Source organism: Elaeis guineensis, chromosome 7 (genome assembly GCF_000442705.2).
Source record: "Elaeis guineensis isolate ETL-2024a chromosome 7, EG11, whole genome shotgun sequence".
NCBI lineage: Eukaryota > Viridiplantae > Streptophyta > Magnoliopsida > Arecales > Arecaceae > Elaeis > Elaeis guineensis.
This window is the reverse complement of record NC_025999.2, coordinates 25,061,908-25,082,964: the sequence shown is the minus strand read 5'-3', so window position 1 is coordinate 25,082,964 and position 21,057 is coordinate 25,061,908.

The following is a 21,057-nucleotide window of genomic DNA, read 5'->3' as shown; positions in this document are numbered from 1 at the left end:
CGGTGGCACTGGAATTTATGAGGTTGAAGAAACCTTCTGGGATTGGAAAGAAACACTGGATACCATCTACGGAAATCAATATGAATGGAAAGTGGCGATAATTTAGTCGTCCCGCTATTGATTTGTTGAAGAAACCTTTTGGGAAAGGAAAGAAATACTGGTTACCATCTAGGGAAATCAATATGAATGGAAAGTAACGTCAATTTAGTCATCAGCGTTATTGATTTCCTTTTTTTGCCTCGTTGATTTAATGTTGAAGAAACCTTTTGGGAAAAGAAAGAAATACTGGTTACCATCTAGGGAAATCAATATGAATGGGAAGTAACGTCAATTGAGTCATCAGCGATTTCTTTTTTTTTGGACTAATACAAATTTCGATCAATTACTGCCATCGCCTCCTTCTTTAGGTCAAAGGACGATTATTTATGTATGATTAAAAGGGAAACTCTAATTACATATGCGAAGAATCAGAATCCTTGCCCGCCTATAATTTCTATTGTATAGGAGCGCATATAACTTTCGTGCCCCTAAGATGGTACACAGAATAAAAAGAAAGCTTGATCCGACTCAAATGCTCCGTAATACCTGAAAATCCATAAAAACCACAGAGATTTATATTCTTAAACATGAAATATCAGTTCCAAATATAATGAATGGGATTCATAAAGCTGCACTCTATTAGATGGAACGACAGAGAAGAAAAAAAACGATCGCACATTCTTCATACGTGCTTCTGTTTCTGTCTTCTAAGAAAGCAAAATTAAATGAACAATTATTAGAGCATATCTTCGAAGGCTTGCAGGCGACAAGATAACATTTGAGCATCACAGCCTTATCATCTCAGATTTTTTGTTTTGTTTTCTCTATTGAATGTCTTATCATCTCAATACCAGCATATAATTTCTACAGGTAAAATATTGACGAGCATGTAACCCCATTGATGGGGCATCGATATAGCAATACATAATTAATCTATACTAGCAGGGTATTGATATATCGAGTCAAAATTTATGTTTCAAATCAAGCTATATATATATATATATATATATAATTGATGGGGCATCGATATAGCAATACATAATTAATCTATACTAGCAGGGTATTAATATATCGAGTCAAAATTTATGTTTCAAATCAAGCTATATATATATATATATATATATATATATATAGAGAGAGAGAGAGAGAGAGAGAGAGAGAGAGATACACACACAAAATCATTCGGAATTGAAATCAAATGATCACAATCTATGATAAAATTAATACTTTCGATCATACATCAAATAATATTCTATAATAAGATAAACTAAACAAATAAATACATACTTCATTATTCACAAATCACAAATACTATGACTCAAAATTCAATGTATAAATATTGTAAAATTTATCGATAAATTTGAGATTTCTAACTTCTATCTTTGTTTTGCTCAACTACATGGCTAGATTGATTTTCCTTCCTTTCTAGACGTCCAGCCATTTTATAGCCCTTTTGGCTGTAGCCAAAGCATGCACTAATATTGTAGCAACTATCACTACTTATGGTATGATTTCTGTTTCCTAGATAAGGCAAACTAAGATAGAGGATGAATTAGATCTCTTAAAAATTAATTTTATAACTTGTACCCAAAGATAAATTTAAGTATGTTTGTGGAGTGCTTAAAAGAAACTAAATAAGCAGTAAAAATTAAAAGATAAACACAACAACACAATCACAAACACAAGATTTATTGTGTTTCGGTGTTAAACTTAATAGCTAAATCCATTCCTCAAGTCAACCTACTTGAAAATTCTTGTTAAAATTTAATGCCTCAAGATTCAATCCACAATAAGCCCACAGCGAGATCCAGGATAGCGAACAGAGTCCAACGAGCCTAAGAACAGTCCAAACAGAGTTCAGACAGAGGAGATATGCGTAAAATAAGGTGGCACGATCCACGGAGTGGTGGAGGCCAGCAGCGGGCCGGCGAAGGCCGATGGCGGTGCAGCCAGGCTCGGTAGGCGCGGCCCAATGCGCAGTCGCATGCGGGCTTACGGGTGAGCACATGGGAGAACGGTGTACCACGGACCCTAGTCTATGGGGCGCTCTGTGGACCGGTGGATCGATTCTTAACCATTTCTCGCGGTCTATGATGGACCGACAGGTATTTTCGCATAATTTCTCATGGTCTACAGAGATTTTTATGGACCGAACATACGATCGAATGGTGCAGGCATGATTCTAGGCTTGATCAAGCTATTCAAATGCTGATCAGGGGCATACAGCACATGCTGAGGCACGATCGAGCAGCCTAGTGAGTGAGCGATCACGATCCAATAGTGAAATGGCTTGCTGTGTGCTATCAGGAGTCCAAATTTGCATAGGAATCGATCTGAAGCCTTTAAAGGCACCTATGGATGAATAGAGAGCAGTGGTGTAGCTTTGGTGTTCAACAAAAATCTGAGAGAGGCGACAGCAGGCAGCAGCTGCAGACATGGTATAGGATAACTCGGGCAGTAGGTGGCAGTGGCAGAGAGCAAGGGTATAGAGTATCTCGAGCAAGCTGTCACACAGCGATCGTTCCAGAGGTTCAGGGATCTTCTTGGATTCTAGTGAGAGCTTTGTAAGGATAGCTTTTAGTTAAGAGAGATTGTGTATTAGGGTTGAGAGTGTGAGGATCTTCTCTTGTACTTATTCTTTTTTATAGTAAAGCTTTGCATATCTCGTGGAGGTAAGCCTTAGGCTGATCCACATGCTTGATTTTTTTTCTCTTATCTTATATTTATTTTTTTTTCTTTCTTTCTTTTGCTGATCAGGTGCAATGCTAGTGGTATTGAGAAGATCCTGTGGTGATAGTGTCATGGTCAGACATCCCCAACAACTGGTATCAGAGCTCAGGCAATATCAGCGCATGAGATTGTCCAGATCATGATGGTGTTGATCAAGATTGAAGAAGATGGAGAAGACAAATTCAATCAAGATGGAGATCAGCAGGTTTGATGGAAAGAGTAATTTCTTCCTCTGATAGTCGAGGGTGAAGGATGTGCTCATCCAATAGAGGTTGATCGATGCTTTCTTGTGCGAGAAGATGCCGACTACCATGAAGGTGATGGTTTGGAAGCAACTCTAGATGTAGATGGTGAGTACGATCCACTTGTACCTAACAGATGATGTGGTAATCCATATGCTTGATGAGATTTTTTCAAGAACAATATGGGCGATACTTGAGGAGTTATACATGGTAAAGTCCCTCACCAATACTCTCTTCCTTTGAAGACAGTTCTACCAGCTGTGGATGATCAAGAGATAGAGCGTGTAGGAGCATCTAAGCAACTTTCAGAAGATCCTCATTGACCTCCTCAGCATTGGTGAGAAAGTTGAGGAGAAGATCAGGGTGTTGGTCTTGCTATCATCCCTTCTTTTCTCTTTCAAGTCCTTAGTGACTGCTCTTTTAGTGGAGAAGAGCACCATCAAGATAAAAGAGGTAGTGACTGCTCTTTTAGTGGAGAAGAGCATCATCAAGATGAAAGAGATGATTTTTGCAGTTCTCTAGAATGAGGTTCTTAGGTGGGAGAATAGAGCTTCGAGTTCAGGTGGTGACTCAGCCCTGATGGTGATTGGAGGATGTGACGACAGAAGATGAAGCAATAGGGGATCGCAACATGGGTGGTCCAATTCCAAGATGAGAGACTATAGCAAAATTAGATGCTATCGATGTGATGAGTTGGGGCATCATGTCAGAGATTACCCTCAACTCAAGGACAATGGCTACTATGGCGGCGGTTAGTAGCGATATTAAGATCGTTGATGCACTTATGGTCTCAGATGAGGTATCTACTCCTTCTTAGTAGTGGATTTTAAACTTTGCTTGTTCCCATCATGTCTATTACAGAGAGGAGCTATTTGAATCCTTGAAGAGCAGTGAGGGCACTGTTTGCTTGTCAGATGGATCGAGCTATGCGATCAAAGGCATCGAGACGGTCAATATGGAGACACATGATGGAGCAGTAAGAAAGTTGGGTAAGGTTCGATACATACCCAGCTTTAAAAGAAATCTAATTTTTCTCAGCAAACTGGATTCGACTAGCTATAGGTGGAGAGCTGATGGAGGAATTCTAAAGGTCATGTGCGGCAATAAGATCATGATGAAGGGAAAGCAGTATGGAGGATGCTATCTCTTGGCAGGGAGCCCAGTGCGAGGTGGAGCTCCAGAAGCAGATAGATCGGATATGAGATGGGAGACTTGGGAGAACGAGAGGTGACATCGCAAGGTAAAGTTCCTATTGCCACAGGAGACTATCTCGAGCAGGTCTTAGTTCAGAGAGGACACAATATGTGATGGAGATGGAATTAAGCAGTCTGGCTCGAATCCTATGTTTGTCCATCCATGAGCAGCAGGCATTTGCCCCAAGGCATAGAGGTGAGAGATGAGCTCTCGAAGATATTGTGGAGGTCGAATGTTGAGTCAAGATGAAGATTATTAGAATTTGATGTCTCAAGATTTGATCCATAATAAACTCACAGTGAGATTTAGGATAACAAATGGAATCCAACGAGTCCAAAAATAGTCCAAACAGAGTCCAGACGAAAGAGATACGTACAAAAGAAGATGACACAACCCACGGAGTGGTGGAGGTCGATGGTGAGCCAGCAGAGACTGATGGTGGCGTAGCCAGGCCCGATAGCACGACCTAGCATGCAGTCTCGTATGGGCCAACCTAGCACGACATGCGCAAGCGAGCACGTGGGAGCACAGTGTACCACAGACCATGATCTATGGGGTGCTTCGTGGACCGTTAAATCGATTCCCGCCATTTCTCATGGTCTACGATGAATCGATGGGCATTTCCACATAGTTTCTCATGGTCTACGAGGGTTTTTATGGATCAAACATGCGATCGGATGGCATGGGCATGATTCTGGGCTTGATCGAGCAATCCAGATGCTAATCAGGGGCGTACAGCACATGCTGAGGCACAATCAAATGGCCCAATGAGCGAGCGATCACGATCAAATGATGAAATGGCTTGCTGTGTGCTATCAGGAGTTCGGGTTCGCATAAGAATTGATCTGAGGCCTTTAAAGGCACCTATGGACGAACAGAGAGCAGTGGCGTGGCTTTGGTGTTCAGCAAAAATTCGAGAGAGGTGGCAGCAAGCAGCAGCTGCAGACCATGTGATGGTTTGGCAGAGAGCAAGGGTGTAGGATGCCTTGGGCAGACTGTCACACAGCGGTCGTTCCAGAGGTTCAAGGATCTTTTTAGGTTCTAGTGAGTGCTTTGTAAGGATAGCTTCTAGTTGAGAGAGATTGTGTATAAGGGTTGAGAGTGTGAGGATCTCCTCTTGTACTTATTCTTTTTCATAGTAAAGCTTTGCATGCTTCGTGGAGGTAAGTCTTGGGCTGATCCACATGATTTTTTTTTATCTTGTATTTTTTTTTCTTTTTTCTTTCTCTTGCTGATCGGGTGCAATGTAAGTGGTATCGAGAAGATCCAATGGTGGTGGTGTCCTGATCAGACATCCCCAACAAATCTAACTATAAGCCATCAAGATTATAATCTGATTATTTTCTCAGATTTACAATCCAACCCAGTTGATTTTCACAAGATCACCAACTAGAATCTTACAATTGATTATTTTTTAGATTCACAATCAATCTAGTTAATTTTTGTAGAGATACCAACTGAAATTTTACAATATCCCACTTAAGGCTTAGACTAACCCCAAGTTTCTTCATCTAAGAAACTTGTCACAACAAACAAAGCAAGATATATAAGAATCTAAAGTTTAGAATAATAAAATTCTTTAAACTCTGGAAGAAGTCGAAGTAGTTAAGCTCTTGATTGCTTTGACTTCTTTTTTGAATACTTGAGAGGATTGTTAAATGCTTTAATGCTTTTGTTCAAAAGTAATTGGCTCAAATCAATGCACTCTTCCTTTTTATGAGTTAAATAAATGTGGAAAGGACTAAATTAAAGGTACTCTTAAATTCTTTCCACTTTCTCTCTTTGAGTTCTACTCAATAGCTTGAAGAATAAAAGTCCATAAACTCTAAAGCATAATCCTTTTTGTTCACATTTGAAATTTCTTTATTTAAGACCTCAAAAATATCTGGAATTAATACTCTAGCTCTTGAAAGCTTAAAAATAACCGTTAGAAATATATTTTAATCATTTGAAAAAAATCTGAAACTAGCCATTATTTTTCTATGAGTCAGCTCACCTAGGCTCTTAGTCGGCTATTTTGAAACTTTGAGTCAGCTAAATAAAATTTTTGAGATGGCTCAGTTGCAAATGCAAATATTCTAACTTTCTATCTATTCTATTTATTTGAGACTAAATCAGCTTAAATCTCTTCTTAATCACTAACTTTGTGACTTAGTTGGCTGATAGATTTTTTGGATCGGCTCAGAAGACTTACTGATTAATACTGCTTTCTGTGTTTTTCAATCTCTGAAACTACATTGACTATCTTTCTGTATAAGTCAGCCAAGCTCTAATCTTGGTCAGCTATGTTGTTTGCTGGGTTGGCTCAGATGTTAGTCTTAGAATTGATTTTGATGATGTTAAAAATATTTGAGTATCAATTACGTTTACTAATGATACTTTTGAGAGTGATTGCAAGATTTCTCAATGTGTTCAATTCGTTTACTCAAAAAAAAAGTCTTCGCAAGAAAATTCATGATCGCTAGTTAAAGAACTTCAGTTGAAAGCAAAGAAACTAAAGTACCTCTCAACAAATCTGCATATGCATAAATTAAGTTTGAGAAGGCAAATCTAGTCTAGAATAAGATTTATTAAAGAAAGCTATCTAAAATACTTTTCAGTATGCTTAGCATATCACTGAGTCAATCAAGTGAGGAGCTTAGCCGACCCAGTCTTAATTTGAGAGAAAGATAGAAATCAAAAAAATTCAAATAAACTCTCTTAGCCGACCAAGCTATCGACTTAGCCGACCAAGCTTTCATCTTAGTTGACCAAGACAGTGCCTTAGCCAGCTCTAGTTTTGGATAACCAACCAATTTCAGATTCCAGATGAAAATAGAAAGGTGAAGGTTCAAAGTATTTTTTTTAAGTTGACATTGTGATCAAATTAGCAAATCAAGACTAGAGCTTAGTTGACTCAGCCTTAAAGATAGGAGAATACTAAAAGCAATATAAATCAACAAGTCTTCTGAGCTGATCCAAAGAATTAGTTAGTTGACTAAGCAATCAAATTAGCCAAATAAGAAGAGATCTATGTCGACCCAATCTTAAAAAGATAAAATGATAGAATTTTGGCATCTACTATTGAGCCATCTTAGAGTTTTCACTGAGCCGACTGAATGTCGAAGGTCAGCTGATTAAGAGCCTGGGTAAGCTTACTCACAAATTTTGATAGAATAATAGCTAATTTTTTAAAATTTTTAAAACATATCTAAAATGATTCTAACGACTATTTTCAAGCTTTCAATAACTAGAGCATTAATTATAAATATTTTTTAGACTTTAAATGTGAAGCATTAAAGGAGGGAACCAAGTTTTCAAGAAAAAGAAGTTTATTAAGTTATTTTCTTTAAGCTAGTGTGTGGAACTCGAAAGAGAAAGAGGAAAGAATTCAAAAGTGTATTAAGTTCAGTCCTTCTCACATTTATATTCACTTGAAAGAGAAGAAGAGAACATTAATGTGAGCTATCTACTGTTATGAAAAAGTATTGAAAGCTATCTCAATCCTCTCAAGCATTCAAGGAGTCCAAGTATTGAAAGCTCATCTACGTACCTCGACTTCTTCAGAGTCTAAAAGAGTTTTATTATTTTTAGACTCTATTATTTGTATATTCCTATTTATTTTTATTGTAATAAGTTTTTTGGGTGTGTAAACTTAGGATTGGTCTAAGCCTAAAATTGGACGGTATAAGATTTTGATTGATATATCCACAGAAACTAATTGAGGTTGATTGTTAGTTTGGGATAAAACAATCAATTATAAAGTTATGGTTGGTGATCCAAATAAAATCAATTAGAATAAATTATAAACCTAATAAAATAATCGAACTATGATCTTGAAGAGGTTATAGTTGAAATTCTCAAGTGAGTTTATTTGGAGAGTGGACATAGGTGCTTAGTTTAGCACCGAACCACTATAAATCTTTTTGTTTTGTGATTATTTTACTCTGCTTACATTATTATTTCTATTGTCTTTATTTATTATTTACTAAGCACTCCATAAACAATTCTAAGATTATTTTTTAGCACAAATAGTTAAAATTATTTTTTGAGAAATCCAATCCACCCCCTTAGGTTGCTGCCTCTAGGAAACATCAGAAATTTTTTTTGAATTTTCACCTTTTTGTCTTCATCCTGAGTCTGTGATTGGATCAACTATCCAAATGCTTGAGTCGGCTATGACTATGTCTAGGTCGACTAAGAGAGTTTTTCTGAATCTCAACTCTTTCTGTCTTTCCCTTAAACTGAGACTAGATCGGCTAAACTCCTTACTTGGTTGGCTCAAAGATGTAGCAAGCATGTCAAAATTTATTTTGGATAGCTTTCCATGTTCAAACTTATTCTAGACTAGACTTATCTTCTCAAACTTAATTTGTATACAATTGAGCTTGTTGAGATATCCTTCTAGACTAGATTTTTCATTTATTCAAATTATTTCATGTTGAACTTAATTTCTTTGCTTCCAAACATGAGTCTTTGATTTGGGAACATGAATTCACTTGAGAGAACTTCTTCTATGACAAACTATTGAGTATTTTGAGAAATCCTACCATCACTCTTAAAAGAATTATCAGTAAATATGATTTGTACTTGAACACTTTTGACATCATCAAAATCAATTCTAAAGCTAACAATCTCTTTCTTTTTGATGATGATAAAATCCTTTGAGTACCATCTTTCAATTTCCAAAGAATTTTGATAAATTTTTAATTTAGCTATCCATTTCTTATATAGAAAAGATAAAATTAGATTTCATCAATTTCAAATAATATTCACAATAAAAACTCTCTCTTTCTTATATAGGTAAGTGAAATTTCAAAATATACTCATTTTTTGCAAAAACCTTTTGCTTGCAATCATGACTTTTCTCCTTATTTATTCAATATTGTGATTCTTTTCTTCTCTCATCATTCATTGACTTTGCAGTCATACTTTTTCTCTCCCTTTTCGTCATAATCAAAAAAGATCAACTTTCCTTTTAATGACCAATTATTAAAAAATTATAAAATAGAAAAGATCTATAATTTCAAATTCTAAATAAAGACAAAGATGAACTTTCAATTCTCATCCCTAATTTTGCTTGGAGCACAACCATCTTGATTAACCTTTGAATCCAATATCAAATTCAAACCATTATATAGGTTTACTGTAATCTAATAAGAATTAAGTTTTAATTTTCTTATCAATTTATTTAGATAAATTCTAAATCAAATTCTATAAACAAAATCAATAAGAAAAAGCTTCTAATGCTTTATTAAGTTAGGACTTAAATCAAAATATATGAGTAAAACTAACTCAATCATCTTTTTTAGAGTTTTTTCTATTGAAATCTTTGATATCTATCAAAAACTTTCCATTATAATCATACAAACCATTCAAAATCAAATTCTCCATGTCTTAGTAGATTTTAACACCGACCTCGATAATAATGACCAAAAAAATTCTAGATCAGTTCCTAAATCCAACATTTTGAATTACAATTTCGCATATGTCCCAACATCTCAAATAGATATAAATAAGATCTTTTATCTTGATCCAAAAATAGCAATCAAAGATTTTACTAGCAATCTCAATAATAATGGTAGAAACTCTCTCGATCAACTTAGATACGTAATCTTTGAATTGAAGTTTTATATATACCATATAGTCTTCAATAGACATAAATAAGATCTATCATTTGGAACCAAAGATAATAATTAAAATTGCTAATGATTCCACCAAGATGAATACTTTATGATCTTAAAATAAAACTAATTTTTTGCATTAAAAATAAACTTATTTGTATATTTTTAAAATACTTTTTCCTCCTATATGATGGTTTATATGTGATCTATACACTAGGTTCAACATCCAAGAATATTCAAATCAGATATCATAAATAACTTTTTTAGTCCAATCTTAAATAATATTTTATGAGTGAATTTTTATCTTACCACTAAATAATTAATTTCAAAATCAAAAGCAACATTACTGTTGGAGTTTTATAGTTTCATGCATGCATAATTTTTCAAAATTAGTACGCATCAGAATTTAAAATTTTTTTAAATTAAATCTAATTTAACCTAAGCATGCATAAGATCAAATCTTCAAACCATAACAGGATCATCATATGTTAAATAAGATTCAAATACAAAAATTAAATAGAAAAAAATAAATTTAAAACATACTTGGATATGGATCAATCTTCAACATGAATAGATGATCATGGATGTCTTCTAAAGATTTTTTTAGCCACACAAGTGTCCAACCACTCCGGATATCCACACGAGACTCTGATCTGATCAGAAGCCTTTTGATCTTACCGGAGTGCTAGCTCTCTTGTACAGATTGCATCTTGACGGTTAAAAAATTTTTTTTTCCCTCAAGATACTCTTGGAGAACAAGAAGATGTAGGAGGATCTTGATCTCTACACTAGAGATCATGAGAAGAATCCTTTCTTCTCTTTTCTTCCTAAAATCTATGCACCAATTCTCTACAATAGAGATGTAAAAATTTTATCCAACTTTTGGATAAAGAAAAGAGAAGACAATCATATCCAAATATAGACAAAAAATGGAGAAGGAGATGTCCAAACAACAAACAATTGGTTGTGTAAGAAAGAAAGGATAGGAAGAATCACCATACCTCACGCCAAGTACCTCATCACCGCCCCTTTCTCCCTTGCTTTTCATGCACAAGATCTCCTGGTTTTTGGGCATCATAATGTGATCCTCTCTACCCCTTAGACATCCCATATGGTGGGTTTAAATAGATGAAGATAGGTCTTCAAATTTGGATAGGAATCAAGAGTCCAATTCAAGTAGGACTCTTCCAAATTTTGTGCCGCCCACAATAAAGACTTTCACCGAAGTATTTACATGATAAATAGGGGGTTTCTTTTCCTTCTTACACATTAAGAAGTGGAGAAAAAACTAGCATGAAGAATCAGGTAGAGGCATGGGATTTTGGGCGCACAAATCAGGTTGGTGTGGGCACATGGAATCAAGGTGGTTTATTCCCATAGGACTCTTGTTTAAATTACTGTTTTAAACCCAATTAAAATATCAATTAATATTAATCATATTAAGACCAGATTAGACTCAAATAAATAGGAATTTAAATCTAATTTGGAGTCCAATTAATTTAGATTAGATGTCTCCTAATTGAAGGAGGAGTCCTAGTCCAATTGGACTCTTTCTTGGTGCTTGAGTCAAACTCAATTTTTAATCCTAATCCAATTAGGATTTGGTGCACCCATAAAAATAAAGATTTCTAGTCTAATTAGGAATACATACATTCTAGTCTAATTAAGAATTGAGTCAAATCCAAATCTTAATTCAACTGGAACTAATCATCTGATCCTTTTTAGAATTATCCTATAACCCTATTAGGGTTGATCAAATCAAATCCATAATGAGTCAAATTAAATCCAATCAAATTGGACTTGATACAAGCCCCATTGCTCAATCAAATTAAGTCAATTAGCAATTCTATTGCTAATTAATTCTCCTATAAATTACTAACTCTTTAGTAAGTTACATAATGTAATATTTGTATTAGATCAATTATCAATTAAATTGATAATCAAATTCTGTTACGATTCATAATCGTAATTCAATATCTGATCAGTCAAAAGTCTCTTTTGTGTGTGAGCTCATAGGTTCTATTTTGTCTGGTAGTGAGATATATTATGATCTCTATCACAATATCATTGAAACTCTTTTTAATAGATTAGAATAATTCTAACTCAGCCCACCAAGGATCATTGATCATCAAGATGATACTTGTGAGTCTCACAATCCACCAGTGACACCTAGCAGTATGTAGTGGCAATTCAACAGAATAAAAGATAAACCTCTAGGTACAGTTAGCGCATGATACAGTCCCTCTATCGTAAGTTCCAATTAGATGGCAGATCATGGATGAATCGTCAAACCTCAACATCGGTCATATGATAGATTCAATCAGCTTAAGTTCATATGTGATTCTATGAAAACTCTTTTCTATCAATCACACTGCTATGTCCATAAACTTAAGGACTCAGCCTTTTAAATCTTATAGGACTACTTGTTGGAAAAGGTGCAGGGTTTCATACATGAATTTCAAAACTTTTTTGAAATATAACATAGTGGAACATGTAAATTAAATAATTTAATCTATAAATGCATGTAATCAAATTATTAAACCCTACAATTAGGATCTATAACATATCATATTATATTTATAAATTAAAAAATAAAAAATTTAATATTGATCAAATCAATACCCTAGATCTAAAATATTTTTAGATCTAAAACCTAGATCACATCTAAATAAAAGAAGAGATCATATCTCTTACCTTCACGCAGGTCGAGAACTCCATGATTAAATTTTTTTGTTGCCTTTAAAGCCGTACATGCATTCGGTCACTATAGATGATCCACACAAGACTGCAACAAAATCAGAGGTTCGTCGAATGAAGATCCACTGGAAGTGCTAGCTTCTTGCAGATCCCTCCAGATGGTTAATCTAAAAAATATTCTTCAGATCTCTTGGACATTTCAAGAGATGAAGAATATGAGGAGGAATAAGGAAGAAGTCAAATCTTTTTACCTTCCTAAAATCAAAATTAATATTTAATAGAAAAAGATCCTAAGAGAAGACAGATCTTCTCCTTCAGTACATCAATAATTGATATCCTGAAAATATCTTTATGCTAGGACTTGAGAAGACCTTCTTCTCTTGATATTTTTTTAATTTTTAGATCTTATGATATCTGATTTTTTTCATACAAAAAACTCATGATTTATAGAGAAGAAGGGTTCTAAAAGAAACCTTAAGAAAAGACCTTCTTTTCTTCTTCTTCTTCCATCAGAACATGATCATATCATGTCCAAAATAAGATCACCATGCTCTAACTCTTTGGAGCATGAATTTACCATGCCATCCCCTTTCTCTTTCAAATTTTTTATCATATAAAAAATATATATAAAACAAAATATGAAAGGAAAAATAATAAGAGAAGACAATCTTCTCTCTTACCTTTCTCTCTACAAGACATCAACCTTTGATCTCTTGATTGAAGAATTTTCTCCAAGAATTTTGGCATCTCAAACCACCCATATAATCCTTATTTCTCTCTCATATTTTTATCATATAAAAACATAAAAATAAAAAGAAAAAAATGTGAAAGAAAACCAATAAGAGATGACAATCTTCTCTCTTACCTTTCTTCTCTACAAGATATCAACTTTTGATCTCTTGTTAGAGGACTCTCCTCCATATATTTTGGTGCCTCAGACCTCCCAGGTCTTTCTCATTCTCCTCTAGTAATTCTCTCAATTTTTCATGAATTTTTGACTCCTATATCATGGCATATGGGGCAGCCTCCTTTTATATGGCAGACTAGGTCATAAGACCTAGTCTAACAAGGAGTCCTTGGGGCGTCCAACTCTTGGATGTCCCCTATCTCATTTATTTTATGGATAGCATGAAAATAACCACAAAAAGATCAACAAAATGGAGGATAAACATGGGGGAAGTTGGTGCAAGAGAGGGAGGGAAGAGTTCTTGTGAAGAGGGACTCTATCAAAAAGAGAAATAGGCTAAACCACTTTCCACAATGAACCAAATTAATTTTCATATTGAACCAGATTAAATCTGATTAAAATCTCTAAAATAAATGGTATGAGATTACTTCTCTTAAATGTATAAATCATAAAAAAATTATCTAAAATTAATTAGTGGGCGTGGGCTTTGATTTTCTTAGGTGGCATAAGAGAAGATGGAATCCTAGTCTAACTAGGATTCTTATTTAGATTAGGTCAAATACTTTGAACCCAATTTAAATTAATTAAAATCTAATTAATGATGATCTTAGTCTAACTAAGAGTCTAATTAAATCAAATTAAATCATATTTAATTTAAATCTTAACTTAATTAAAAATTAGGTGCATACAAGTCATAGTCAAACAGGGACTTGTTCTCCCTTATAACTGGCTTATCCAATAAACCAATTAAACTTAATCCAATTAAATTCAAACTAATTCTAATTGAATCATATTCAATTAGACTTCTCAGCCCAATTACTCAATCAGATTAAGCCAATTAGCAATCCAATTGCTAATGATCCTCCTGCAACACTTGCATTAGGTCAAACATCAATCACATTGATTGTTTAACCTTAGAATGATTCTCAATCGTCGATTAACCATCTGATTAGGTTACAACCTCTTATGTGTGTGACCCTATAGGTTCAAACCTAAGCTGGTAGCACAAGAACCAATTTTTGTACCAATCGAAGTAACCATCTAGCAATGGTTCTCGACGTCCAGATAGGTCGAATGTATGTAAAGCAACATTCTAAGAACCCTGACCCATGGTTACCATATAATTCATCCTTTTGATTAATAATGTTCAAGACGACTTCGAGTATGTTGTCAACACTCATGTAAGTCATCTCTATTGTATCTCAAAATTTTTGCAAATCCCGTGACTCCTCACGAGGATTACCCAGGCCTAGGTTTTGCTAAATTGAAACACAGTGAGACATTCTCTTCCTGAAGTTAATTAGGAGTAGTCAATCCCATCTTGACTCACACACCGACTTCACAAGTACTTAACTATACCCAAAAACCTTTCGAATTTATATTAAAAATACAGACAGTCCGGCACCAAAGCACAGTGAGTTGCTTGCAAGTCACCGTGGTGATCTCAGGTCGGAGGAACACTTATACACATTGATCTTAGCTAACTACTCTTGACAGTAGAGTATTACATTGGTCACGTTCAATGCAGATGTACTCCTACATCTTACCTGGATGCCATACCAGTATCTCCATACCACTTGGTTACGAGGATAACCAACGCATATAGCATACAACGACCTACACTTGATAAGTTATCGTCCTTGTTAATAACTTATCATTTGGTCATGAACAATTTAAGAACCATCTGATAAATCCTTCTTTATTGATTGATTGTGGTTCTAAGGACTTCATCATAATTTAGGAGTTCATTTAAGGAAGATAGAATTTTTATGATGAATCTGCCAAATAACTATTATTATTAGATAATTCATATACTAATTTCAATCATCTACCATTTAGATGATTGACTTTAGAACATATTTTCCAACAACTTCCACTTGTACTAAAGCCAATCAGAATGATATCAAAGGTCTTATCTTCTACTTGAGTTCGTAGAACTTCTTAGTTCTGAGGCCTCAGTAAATGGGTCGGTCAAGTTCTCCTTTTTCATCGATCTTCCAAAGATCGATGTCACCCTGATCTAAAATCAAAAGTAATAGTAATACAGAGTATGCTGGTCCTTCAATTCTTTAGCCAGATTTATGACTCCAGTGCTATGATAGGACTGGACCATCGGTGGAGGGTGCTACTCCAAACCTGTTAATGAAGCTCAGCAATTACACAGCTTACATGGCAGCATCATATGCTACGATGTACTCTACATCACTAACTGAGTAGACTAAAGTATCCTGCTTGAAACCTTTCCAGCAGATTGCTCCTACAATTAGGGTATGATCCGACACTTTCTTGTTGTCATCTTGATCTGACTAAAATCAAAATATCCATATGTTTAAAGTCAGTATTTTCATATTTGAGTCATTGGATCTTAGTATTTTCCAAATACTTAAGGATTGTCTATACAATCTTTCAGTGGTTCTTACTTAGATCAGACTGATATCTGCTCACTACCATTAGTGAGCATATCATATCTGGTCTTGAACATGGAGAAATTAGATGACACCTAAACTTTTATTCCTTGCAATGCTGGAATGCCATTCCCGATTAAGAGAATTTCATCCACAGACAAACAAAGAATAACACTACAGAATATTTTACCCATTTATAAATACGGGGTACCTCTCTATTCATAACAAAGATATATATTTAAAACGTATGTTCTAACTCTGGGATAATAGTGAAATGAGCTTTATAGGTCTCCACTTTTCCGTCTGTGCTACTCTGATCCTTTTGAAAAATTCATTCACACCCAATGGGTTTTATTTCTTCAGGTGAATTATCTAGTGTCCATACACTATTGATTTCCATGGACTTCAATTTGGATTTAATGGCTCCAAGCCACTTCTCAGAGTTAGACCACTGCATTGCATTTACTTTAATGGGCTCCGAGTTTGATCTAATCAAATTCGGTTCTGTAGGTTTATCAGATTATGTCAGTTCATTTTCTACCAGTCAAACTTTCAAGTTCAACTTGATAGGCATCAGTTCCTTCTCTAAGGAACTCCTTTCCAAAAGGAATGCCCTACTGCTGATGAGCATCTTATGTTCTTCAGCATGATAGAATTAGTAACCCTTAAATAACTATTGGACCATGAACCAAATTTATCTGCATGCAAACCTTTGACATAGGCCGATCAACTCCAAACCCAAAGGTGAGAGAGTCTAGGTCTATGCCTAATCCATATCTCATATGAAATCTGCACAACAGACTTACTCAGTATATTTTCAGAATAAAATAAGTAATCACACAAGAGCACAATCCTGAAACAAGTAAATTAGTGAACCCTATCATGGATTGAATCATGTCTAACAAAGTTCAACTTCTCCTTTCAGATACACTGTATTCTGAAAAAGAATCCACTGAGAGAGAATCCAATTCTCTCCTAGATATGTCATCCTTTTCATCGTTTGAATCATTTGAACATTTCAAATGATTTGGCCAGACGCACCTATGCCCAGATAGGTCGTCTATAATGAAATATTAATATCTTCCTCTGGCACTTAAGTTCACAGGTCCACATACATTACTATGTATGAGACTTAAAACTTTATCAGCTCCTTCACCTTTTCCATTAAAAGGTGACTTTGTCATCTTTTCAAGAAGATAAGACTCACAGGCTATCAATGATTCACAATCATTGATGTCGAGGTTTCTCTCTCAAGCTAACCCGTTTATCCTGTTCTTGTCAAGATGACAAAGCCTATAATACCAAAGATAGACATTCATGATATTATCTAACTTGGGTGTGTACATTACATTTAACAGGCTGTATAAATGTCATTTTCTTATTGTCCATGTATTATTGTAACATTATTCATAATAATACCATAATAATCTTCCTTTATGAATAGTGATCATCTTTAGCCAAAAGGCCAACAAAGATTATAAACAATGGACAATAGTAACAATTACTTTAAATGATAATATTTGAAAATAAGCTCTACAATTCCTAAAATTAGGATTGGAATAAGACTTTTATCTCTAACATTTAAGAATTTTTTACTATTTTTAAATATTTCACTTACTTGTAGTCCTAGTAATAAATTGCATAAAACCATCAGTATCTAATACCTAGGTAGTGGAATTACATAGAGAAACTTTAAGGTGTTATCATATAACATCCTTAATGAGCAACCCTTGCTCCTTTCTCTTGTTCAGCCTATTATGGTCAAGGAAAGCAAGACAATTCTTCTTCCTATGATCCTGTGCTTATACCTGATTTGGATCAATTTTGGACTAATTATTTTGACTGGACTAAGAAGCCCCAATACGAACCCATTCGTACTGCTGAACCAAATTCAACTTTTGATACTAATTAACAAAGTTGAGTCCCATAAGTCATCACTGTCTAACAGCAATTGGAGCAATTATGGTTTAGCCTTATGTTGAGAAAAGAGAATAATGATATAATGTATATGAATTATTTTAAGTTCAGAGACTTGGACTTTAGTCTCAAGATTCTTCCACTATTTTATTCAAATTGGTAGCCTCTACCTCCAATTCAAAAAATTATTTTAATTTTTTAGTAAGTACTAGAATCCACATAGACTACACACAAGCCCGACTTTTGTCAGCCAACCCATGTGTATCTACAGGTAGGTTCATTAACCAATTGTTTCTCCAAATAACTTCTAGTAATTTAATTTTGCCCCAGAAAATTAATCAGTATGCTTTGGCCTCCACTGTAAGGATCTGGTTAGGTCCAACCATTAACATGACCATACTTGATGCATCTAACCAATAAATGATTAAGCCCAACTTTGGTTGGCTAACCTAACCACTATTAGAGAGACACATCCAAGTCGTTATATGATGAGTGATAATTCCATTAGTCAACAAGCACCAGACCTTTGGATCTGCAATGATTATTAAGTTAATGGACTCATTATCAAACATCTTAATGGGAGGCTATGACTCAGTTATCTCCATAACTTTGTTATTTTAAGGATCTAATAATTTTAGAGGATTTAAAATTATCAGTGATTTAAGGATAGAAAAGATATGGACCAATTCGCTCCCACTGACTTCATTAAGTCAAGTCCTCCCACTGACTTCTCAAGTTATTAACAAGGACTAGGATCAAATTTGGTTTATGGGCACCTAAATCAGTCTCACTGAATGAAATCAGACTTTCTGATTTTCTATGTGACATGGGTTAGCATGAATCAATGAGCAACCTAATCAAGACCTGATTAACCACATTGGCCAGGTAAGTATGATCGATGGGAGGGTCTGCTAATGCTTGCCTTAGACACCATAAGCAATGGCCAGGTAAGCATGCTCCCAATTAAAAACCACCAGTCAAGTTTACCTTAGACACCAACTGATTTATCAGTTTTGATTTGGTCTGCCTAAAGACTCGGGCTCAGCCGCTGAGCCACGATCAGTGTCCATTTGTTAGATATATGGACTTTGATCAACTACAACTATTGAAGTGATCTATAGAAATGACCTAATCCTAATTAACTTTTAATTAGGTTTGATCAATTTCTTAACTTAGTCCATATTTAATCTAACCCTAGGTCTAACCTAGTTAATGATCTGGTCAAAGCTAACCCATTACCCTTTAACGCATGTTTTATGAAATTATCTTAGGATCTTTAAATCACAAATCTAGATCCTAAACAATCACTTAATTCTTTTAATTAAGTTCATGGCTGAGGGTTGGGGTTCAGTATTTTGAAAAATATTTTCAACTTTTGAAAGGTTTAATATAATCTAGTATTGTTTCACTAAATAGGTCAACTCATTTCAAAAATGGGTCGGCTTATTTCACTAACAAACACTAACAATTAAAATCAGTCAAAAATATAATTCAACCAATTTTTCAGTCGAGCTGGCACACTGGTCGAGCTGGCTTACTGGTCGAGCCGGCCCGATCAGCAAATAGAACCTTCGCAAGATCCTGTTCTAGACTGATTTTAATCTATGTACATTACATAAAAATTTATAAAATAAAATAGACTTAATCTAAAACATTCATGACAAGATTTATTTAAACTCTTCTAAATTTTCTAGATCACAACATACCAGGACAACCATTGCACTGTAAGGGGTAAACCTTACAGCAGGACAACCTACAGTCCGTGCAATCATTATTTTATTTTTTAAATTTATTTTAATATAATTATGAACATATGATATCACTATTGGAAAAGGTGCAGGGTTTCATGCATGAATTTTAAAATTTTTTTGAAATATAACGCAGCAGAACATATAAATTAAATAATTTAATCTATAAATACATGTAATCAAATTACTAAATCCTATAATTAAGATCTATAACATGTCATATTACATTTATAAATCAAAAAATAAAAGATTTAGTATTGATCAAATCAATATCCTAGATCTAAAATATTTTTAGATCTAAAACCTAGATCACATCTAGATAAAAGAAGAGATCAGATCTCTTACCTTCATGCGGGTCGAGAACTCCATGATTGATTTTTTTTGTTACCTTCAGAGCCACACATGCATCCGGCCTCTACAGGTGATCCACACGAGTCTGCAACAAAATCGAAGGTTCGTCGAACAAATATCCGCTCGAAGTGCTAGCTTCTTGCAGATCTCTCCGGATGGTTAATCTAAAAAATATTCTTTGGATCTCTTGGACATTCTAAGAGATGAAAAATATGAGAAGGAATAAGGGAGAAGTCAAACTTTTTTACCTCCCTAAAATCAAAATTAATATTTAATAGAAAAGGGTGCTAAGAGAAGACAGATCTTCTCCTTCAGTACATCAATAATTGATATCTTGAAAACATCTCTATGCTAGGACTTGAGAAGACCTTCTTCTCTTGATATTTTTTTAGTTTCTAGATCTTATGATATCTGATTTTTTTCATAAAAAAATCTTATGATTTATGGAGAAGAAGGGTTCTAAAAGAAACCTTAAGAAAAGACCTTCTTTTCTTCTTCTTCTTCCATCAGAACATGATCATATCATGTCCAAAATAAGATCACCATGCTCCAACTCTTTGGAGCATGAATTCACCACACCATCCCTCTTTCTCTTTCAGATTTTTTATCATATAAAAAAAATATATATATATAAAACAAAGAGATATTAATATGAAAGGAAAAACAATAAGAGAAGACAATCTTTTCTCTTACCTTTCTCTCTACAAGACATCAACCTTTGATCTCTTGATTGAAGAATTTTCTCCAAGGATTTTGGCACCTCAAACCACCCATGTAATCTTTCTTTCTCTCTCATATTTTTATCACAAAAAAATACAAAAACAAAGAGAGAAAAAAAAATATGAAAGAAAACCAATAAGAGAAGACAATCTTCTCTCTTACCTTTCTTCTCTACAAGACATCAACTTTTGATCTCTTGTTAGAGGACTCTCCTCCATGGATTTTGATGCTTCAAACCTCTCAGGTCTTCTTCATTCTCCTCTGGTAATTTTTTCAATTTTCCATGAATTTTTGACTCCTATATCATGGCATATGGGGCGGCCTCCTTTTATATGGCAGACTAGGTCATAAGACCTAGTCTAACAAGGAGTCCTTGGGGCATCCAACTCTTCGACGCCCCCTATCTCATTTATTTCATGGATAGCATAAAAATAACCACAAAAGGGGCAACAAAAAGGAAGATAAATATGGGGGAAGTTGGCACAAGAGAGGGAGGGAAGAGTC